The sequence below is a fragment of the Suncus etruscus genome, chromosome 3 (genome assembly GCF_024139225.1).
Source record: "Suncus etruscus isolate mSunEtr1 chromosome 3, mSunEtr1.pri.cur, whole genome shotgun sequence".
NCBI lineage: Eukaryota > Metazoa > Chordata > Mammalia > Eulipotyphla > Soricidae > Suncus > Suncus etruscus.
The window spans coordinates 88,606,473-88,614,788 of record NC_064850.1 but is presented as its reverse complement, the minus strand read 5'-3'; the positions used below and the strand labels follow the sequence as shown (position 1 = coordinate 88,614,788).

General features: G+C 35.5%; 1 non-coding gene across 1 annotated transcript; it reads right to left on the bottom strand.

Moving 5' to 3' along the window:
- Positions 1-277: 277 nt before the first annotated feature.
- LOC126004684 (U6 spliceosomal RNA) lies at positions 278-384 on the bottom strand. Its single transcript, XR_007493949.1, has one exon. It is a non-coding gene; the product is annotated as a U6 spliceosomal RNA (small nuclear RNA).
- Between the last annotated feature and the right edge of the window lie 7,932 nt (positions 385-8,316).

The window sequence follows — 8,316 nt, the reverse complement described above, 5'->3', positions numbered from 1 at the left end:
TTTATCTATACAAATAGTATTTGATGCACAAATTGATTTGTTCACTGAAGGAATACTTGACAATATAAGCACAAATGTGAGAAAAATTAATCACAACAATATAGTTTAAGCTCCATAGCAACACATTCTTTTTTTTTTCTTTCCCCGACCCCAGCAACATTGGGTTCTTAGAACCCAATGAAATGTGTTATTTTGGAAAAAATGAATTCAATCAGAATTAAAAATCTATAATAAACTGATTTTTATGAAAGATATTTTATTTTATTGCTATTTTTAAAAATATATAAAAAGCTTTATGAATTTGCATGTCATCCTTACACAAGGACCATGCTAATCTTCTCTGTATCATTTCAATTTTATTATATATGCTGCCAAAGTGAGCACATGAAAGATATTTTAATATTCAATTAAATATCTCCACTAAAAAGAAAAAAAGGAAACAAAATCAGAATAGAAAAGAATAATAGACTGATGAACTGAATGAGCATCAAGGGCTGAGTTTAGCTTTTCTGTCCCACACAGGGTGAGAAAACAGAAATCCCACAATGACCGGGCAGAAGCCAGTCAAGGTGTGCAGAAAACCACATGAAATCACTTTTTGTGCAACTCTGATTACTTACAATAGGAATCAACAATATAGATTCTATAAAAATCATCTATAATGTTTTTCTTGTGCATTTTGTTACCACTTACATTATCATTACATAATTGCCATTGAAGTTACATGCATGTTTTTATAGATATATTAAGAGAGGAAAGTTCAAAAGAAACAAGCAAATTATTAAATAGAAAGCATATGTGATGACTTCCTTTGCACTAATTTTGGTTATTTATCTCTTTCTTTCTTTCTTTCTTTCTTTCTTTCTTTCTTTCTTTCTTTCTTTCTTCCTTTCTCTTCTCTTTCTTTCTTTCTTTTCTTTCTTTCTTTTTCTTTCTTTCTTTCTTCTCTTTCTCTCTTTCTCTCTCTCTTTCTTTCTCTCTTTCTTTCTTTCTTTCTTTCTTTCTTTCTTTCTTTCTTTCTTTCTTTCTTTCTTTCTTTCTTTCTTTCTTTCTTTCTTTCTTTTTTTGTTTTTGGGTCACACTCAGCACCATTCAGGGGTTACTCCTGGCTCTGTGCTCAAAAATCACTCCTGGCAGGCTCAGGGGACCATATGGGATGCCGGGTTTCAAACGACTGTCCTGCATGCAGGCAAACGCCCTGCCTTCATGCTATTTCTCCAGACCCTGTTTTTGGTTATTTCTAATTCAAAATTACTAAATAACTTTCCCAACAATTACGTATGGTGAATATATTGACACAATGTTGGGAAGTCATATTGTTGACACCAGCGAGGAAAATTAAAATAGGTAAAATTAAGGTCTGAAAAGCTTAAAGGGATTTACTTTGCATTATTTTCACTGTTTTTTACAAAAAACATTTGATATTAGATGCATAACTAGTCTCTCAGAAAAGCAATTGAATGTAAAAAAACAATGTAAGAGAATCTTCTTTGATATTTGATGAATTAATTATTCAAATAAACTTTTGATTTTATAGTGTAATAAAAATTTAAAATCCTTGTACAAGGGATGTGGTAATTAAATATGACATAAAGGAAATGATAAACTCTTTACCTGCCTGAGCAGAAGAAAGATTATATTGCTTTGAGTATTTCCTATAACTTTTTCAGAACTCCTCTAGTCTCAAAAGTCTGAAATACTGATTATTAAAGAATAATATATACAAATTTGCATGAAATTCTTAATTCTTAGAGGACATATAAACAGTATGTATTTGCTCCAACATGATCTGAGGATGAATGACAATCTGGGAATTCAGCATAGGTATTGTTTAGTAATGAGCAAGACAGAATTTGGCCATGCAGTTTTTCTTTTTTGTTTGTTTGTTTGTTTTTTTTTTGTTTTTGGGGGCCACATCCGGTGTTGCTCAGGGGTTACTCCTGGCTGTCTGCTCAGAAATAGCTCCTGACAGGCACGGGGGACCATATGGGACACCGGGATTCGAACCAGCCACCTTTGGTCCTGGATCAGCTGCTTGCAGGGCAAACACCGCTGTGCTATCTCTCCGGGCCCTGCCATGCAGTTTTTCACATCTTGTTTGTTTTCTTCTGATGCAACGTGTTTTAAATTTTATTTTTTAATAATTTATTTATTTAAGAATCATCGTTACAAAAATGTAACCTGCAAGATCTCAGGGGTTACTCCTGACTCTAAGATCAGAAATCACTCCTGGTAGGGTTGGGGGATCATATGGGATGCTGGGGATTGAACCTGGGTCAGCCACATGCAAATGCCCTACCCAATGTGCTATTTCTCTGAACCAGGAGTTTCTATATTTTATACTTACATATTAGTTTCAAGAGAAAATACCAATAAGTAGTACTTTCATTGTACATGAAGAGTCTGGATAAGTATTAATCAAGACTACATTGTCTTGATTGAAACACACCAAGAAGAACAAAAACCAACAAATGTTAATATTTGGATGTGGGAAAAGAATAATTTTCACTCACTATTGGTGAGAATGTTGACTGGTTCAACTATTTTAGAAAACAATACAAATACTTCTCAAAACATTTGAGTTTCCAGATAATACAAAATTCCAATTCTTAAAATCAACAATTCAGAGCCCAAAAAACCAATGTAAAAAGATATTTGCACTTCTAAATACAGTATTAAAATATGAAAAAAAAAACACAATTCCAAAAGCTTTTGTCCAGGTGAAAAAACTGTGGTATAGAGATCAGAAATTTTACTGCCTAGCTCTCAACTCCACATGTTTCAAGTCCCCCACCAGAAGTATCAAAAGGAATCTGCTGAGTGGAGGCTGGAACTTGATGTACCTCCAACTTCACCAGGTAGTCCTGATCCCTGAGCAAAGAACTCTCTGCCCCTGTGTTCCTTACAGAAAATCAGGCCCAGGGGACTTTAACCACACCCTCTTTTGCAGACTCCAACCTTTACCCACCAGCAGGTCATCTCAAAAATTTTGAACCAAGCCACTTGCTTGGCTCTGTGACAAGAGCACTCAAACCTATTCACACCGTCAAATTCTTCTTTGAAATTATCTAATTCTAAACTAGCCCAAAACACAGTTAAAAATTTGGAACTAAACACACCAGTTGCTAAATTAAAGAAGTAAGGTTCTTTCAGACAACTTCCAAGTCCTAGAACCAGCCTAAGATAACTATCTATATGTAGCTAGCACAAGCCCAGTCTAATGCTCATCAATGGTCAGTGTAACACCTAAGTCCAAGTGGAAAAAAAAAACAGAGGATAATACAACCTATGGTGACCCTCAGTGACACTGGAATTCTATAATTTTCCCAAAGAACATTTTAGGACAATAATTATGTCAATGCTGAATGATGTAAAATTAATATTTGAATAAAGATTCTGTAAAGTTGAAGAGATCCTGATGGAAAAAAATGAGGGAAATCTTTCAAATAAAAGTGAGGGAATTCAAGAACACAGTAGGCTTAATAGTAGATGCCTAGAAGCTGAAAATAGCAGCACTACACTCAAAGAAATAATCCACAACATTGTGGAAAAGAGACAGACACAGAATAAGGAAAAAAAAGAATGTGGACAACAATAATAACAAAGCCAAAGACCAAGAAAAGTAAAAAAAATAAATGAATAAAATAAAATTATTTTGTGCTTCTTTTTTTTTTCTGCATAGGCACAGTAAATAATGGGGAAATTAGAGGGGGAATTCCCTTGGCCTAAAGATAGAGGGTTTCTCCGTCCTTGAAGTATACTGTCATGGGAATAACTACAGACTCCTTGCATGTTCATTTAGTCTTCCCTAGATCCTTTTGTGGTGTATGGTGGACATGTGCTCCGTCATGGGTGATAAAATTAGACCTCTGTATCTAGAGATCTTGGTATCTGCACAGGTCAAGGAATGGAGCATATGAAGAAGTCTTTCTTTATGGTTTTAGAAGTTCTGTTCCTTCACTGTCGTTTTAATCAGTCTTTTGTGGTTGGTGGTCTTGGTCATTACGCTGATTCTAGGATGAAGTCTGGGGTAGCGTCTTTCATTATGTTTCCAGAAGACCCATTCAGTTGCAGTTGTCTCAGTCTGACTTTTTAGTGATCTTGGTTGTTGTACAGATCGTAGGTCGAACCCTAGACTAGGGCTTTTTTATTGCACCCAGGATACATTCTACCCAGTCATGGTTGTCACACACACACACACACACACACACACACACACACAGAAGCAGCACAAAATAATTTATTTATTTTATTTATTTATTTTATTTACATTTTTTTTTGGTCTTTGGTTTTTGTTATTGTTGTCATTTTCTTTTTCTTTCTTTACGCTCCATTTTGTTTTTATTTCAGAACCGTGGTTATTAGGCAGTGCTTGTCTTAATTGCTATAGTGCTCATTAGATTTTTTGAGAGCCATGAGGATCAGCCATGGTAGGAAGGTTGTCACAAATTGTATGTGTGTGTGGGGGGGTAAGTTAGGGCAGAAAAAGAATTATTATGATAGTTAGAAGTAATCACTCTGAAGAACTGGGTTTTGAAAGGAGATAAAGTGATATTCATTGCTTCAGTAACATATTGCAAACCACTGTGTCTAAAATTAAAAAATGAAGAGATAAAGATGTCTACCACAGAGTCAGGTAAGGGAGGGAAACGGGATATTATTGGCAGAAAATGTGCACTGTTGAAGGGTCATTGTTGACTCAAACTTAATTATGAACAACTTGTATCTGTGTATCTTTGAGTAATTCAATGAAAGAAGTTATAAAAATAAATATTTAAAATTCACAGATTATATTCTCACACTTGTTAGAATGCTTATCACCAAGCCGAAGGTGGTAATATTAGTTAAGGATGTGGTGATGAGGAACTCTTTAATACAGTTGAAGGAAATGTTGAAAAAATAATGAACGTATATAGAATTTAAAATTAGAAGATCAAAAAAAAATTAGAAGATCCACAGAAATAGTACATGAATTTGGCCACCTATAAGACATGTCCCTTTCAAAGATTTACTTTTTTTTTCAAAACACGTCTCTTCAAGAAGTTCTGGATGTAGTTTCAGTGGTCCCTGGGCATCACCAGGTGTGGCCTTATAACCCCATAAGCACTACAAAGATGATTCTTCTAGTTCCTGGCACTTTATGGTCTAAGCCACACTGCCAACATGGACCTACTAGTAAACTACTGGCTTATTTAGTTTAATACCACCTTGTTTAGTCTCTATCTCTTTCTCACTCAAGAGCACCCCCCTAAAAGAAAATTAAAATTAGAACTACTATATGACCCACCAATTCTTATTCTATGTGTAAATAGGCCATTAAATGGACTCCAAAAATGTTTATTTCAGAATTATTCACAATAGCCAGGTTATATCTGAATATATCAATGGATGAATGCTTAAAGTTGTTATATAAACATATAAAAGGAATGTTATTAAGTTTTTAAAAAAAAGGTTAATTTTTTTTCCTGAAGAGATTTCTTTTTTTGGGCCACACCCGGCAGTGCTCAGGGGTTACTCCTGGCTGTCTGCTCAGAAATAGCTCCTGGCAGGCACGGGGGACCATATGGGACACCGGGATTCAAACCAACCACCTTTGATCCTGGATTGGCTGCTTGCAAGGCAAATGCTGCTGTGCTATCTCTCCGGGCCTTCCTGAAGAGATTTTTAATCTTTTTGATTTAAAAAAATTTTTATAACCTTTGAAACCAAATATTTCTTTAATTATAAATAGTACATGAGAAATATTACATTTTAGTAATTTAAAAGTACTGTTAAATTATTTTTCATACAGATATAAAAAATTTAAAAAGCATTTGCTTTCATGGTTTTCTAAAGCCTACATACTTATGGGGTATATTTTTCCTCATAAAAATCTAATCCTATAAACAGTTTGCTACTTTCACATCATTAAATTAAAAGAAATTTTTTATTGTAAAAACTTATTCAAGAGGCAAAATTGATTAACATAATGAGGTAAACTAACATAACATAATATAGTAACATAACATATAATATAATATAATAATGCATGTAAGTCAAAGAAAGTTACTTATTAAAACACAAATTTTTTTCATAATGGCTTACATATCTTTCACAGTAGTATTTTAGGTACATATTAACCTTGAATCAGGGGAATACCCATCACCAAATATGTCCTCCCCCATCCCAGTTCCCTTTCTACAACCCATATACCTCACCATTACCCCCTGGGCTGCTAGAGTAGGTAGACCCCTCTTTGTCTGGCTTACTATTAGTGATCATATATCTGTTTGGTCCCGGAACCCTCCCTTGCTTCCCCCTCTATTTAAGAGGCAGAGCTAGATAAATCGAGGTATGTGGTTTTGTTTGAAGGAAAGAAAAGCAATAGATTGGGCTACAAAATAAGAGGAAATAAAAGAAGTCAAATACGCTGAAAATGGGCGGAGTCCTTTAGAGATTTCCAACCTCAGTTTGAGAGAGGATGTGAAAAAGGTAATTGAAACACCACATCAATACAGAAAGAAATATCAAATTAAATAACCAATGAGCACTACAGCAATAAAGACAAGCACCACACAATAGTCTCGGTTCTGAAATCAAATCATGCTTGAGTGCAAAAAAAAAAAAGAGAAAGATAAGATAAAATAAAATAATATTGGAGACATCAACTTCAATCTCTACACCAAAATAAAGACATCAAAAAAATCGATCAATCTATAAATAAATATGTAGAAAAATGATTGTTTTGTGCTTTTCTTTTCTTTTCTTTTTCCCCCTGCATAGGCACAGTAACTATTGGGGATATTATAGAGGGAATTCCCTTGGCCTAGGAGATATAAGGTTTCTCCACCCCTGAAGTATACTGTCATGGGATTAACTATAGACTCCTTGCATGATCATTTACTTCCCCCTTGTTACTTTCATGGTGTATGGAAGACTTCTGCTTTGTCAGACCTCTGTATCTAGAGATCTTGGTGGCTGTGCAGCTCAAGGAATGGAGGTTATGAAGTCTTTCTTTGTGATTCTATCAGTTATGCTTCTTCAGTGTCATTTTAATCCATCTTCTGTAGTTGGTGGTCTTGGTCATTATGTTACTCCTAGGATGGAGCCTGGGATAAAGTCTTTAGTTATGTTTCTGGAAGACTCGTTCAGTTGCGGTTGTCTCAGTCAGACCTCTGGAATTGGAGATCTTGTTTGTTGAACAGATCGTAGACCAAAAGCTAGGCTAGAACTTTTTGTTGCTATTGTTGTTGGTGTGGTGGTCCCGGGATGCCTACTGTCTAGTCCTGGTTGTAACAACCTGTCATCTGTATATAGCAATCTTGGTTTTTGCACATATCAAAGGGTGACATGTCTTCTGATTTTGTCTTATCATTGGATGGTGAGGAAGGATAACTTGCTCTTAGATCTAGTTGTTCCCATTTCCTCATTGTCAGGTTATAAATTTAGAACTGGCACATGTTGGCATCAGAGCAGCATTATGAATGCCCTAGAGGGGATTTGGTTCCTGGAGCTGTTGTGGAGAACTCTGTCATTTCTATGTCTGGGATCCAGGAGTCAAGGCTGGATGGTTGGTGTCTAGTTCCCTGGAGTCTAAGTTGGTTCCACATGACATACGTTCAGGGTGGGAGATGTCCCTGTGTTGTAAAGAAGTAAGAATTCTTATCCCTAGTAGATAAGAGCTTGTTTTTACACCTAAAATTTCCCTTTGTTTAATATGTCTTTGCAGGAAGAAGTGCTACATTATATTGCTGGTGGATTTTTGGGGTGGAGAGAGAAGAAAACAGACACACGCCAAAAACTAAAAATACATATGCTCACACATATCTAAAGAAAAAATGTTTTCTTTTTTTTTTTTAAGATTAAATAAAAGACGTAATTAAAGGGATAAAGTGGGGCCGGGAGAGGTAGCACGGAGACCAGGTGTCAGTCCTTCCTGTAGAAGGACATTGGCTCAGAACCCAGCATTCTATATGGTTCCCCGTGCCCACCAGGGATGTTATTCAAGCATAGAGCCAGGAGCACCCTCCGAGTGCCGCCAGGAGTGACCCAAAAGAAGCAAAAGCAAATCAAATCAAATAACAAAAACTAAAACAAAACAAAACAAAACAAACAAAAAAAACTAACAAGAATAAAAAAGAAAAGAAAAAGAAAAAAAAAGAAAAAGAAAAAGGGAGAAAGTGATATAGGAGATCACTTTACATTTGGGGAGAAACAGGATAAGAGGTTGTGTTATATAGGTCTATACTTATGATGAAAGTATAGGCTTCCCCATTGTCTTTAGAGATTTCCTTGTGAGGTGTGGGGTCCAGGCAGGGAGGTCTTGGGTAGAGTTCT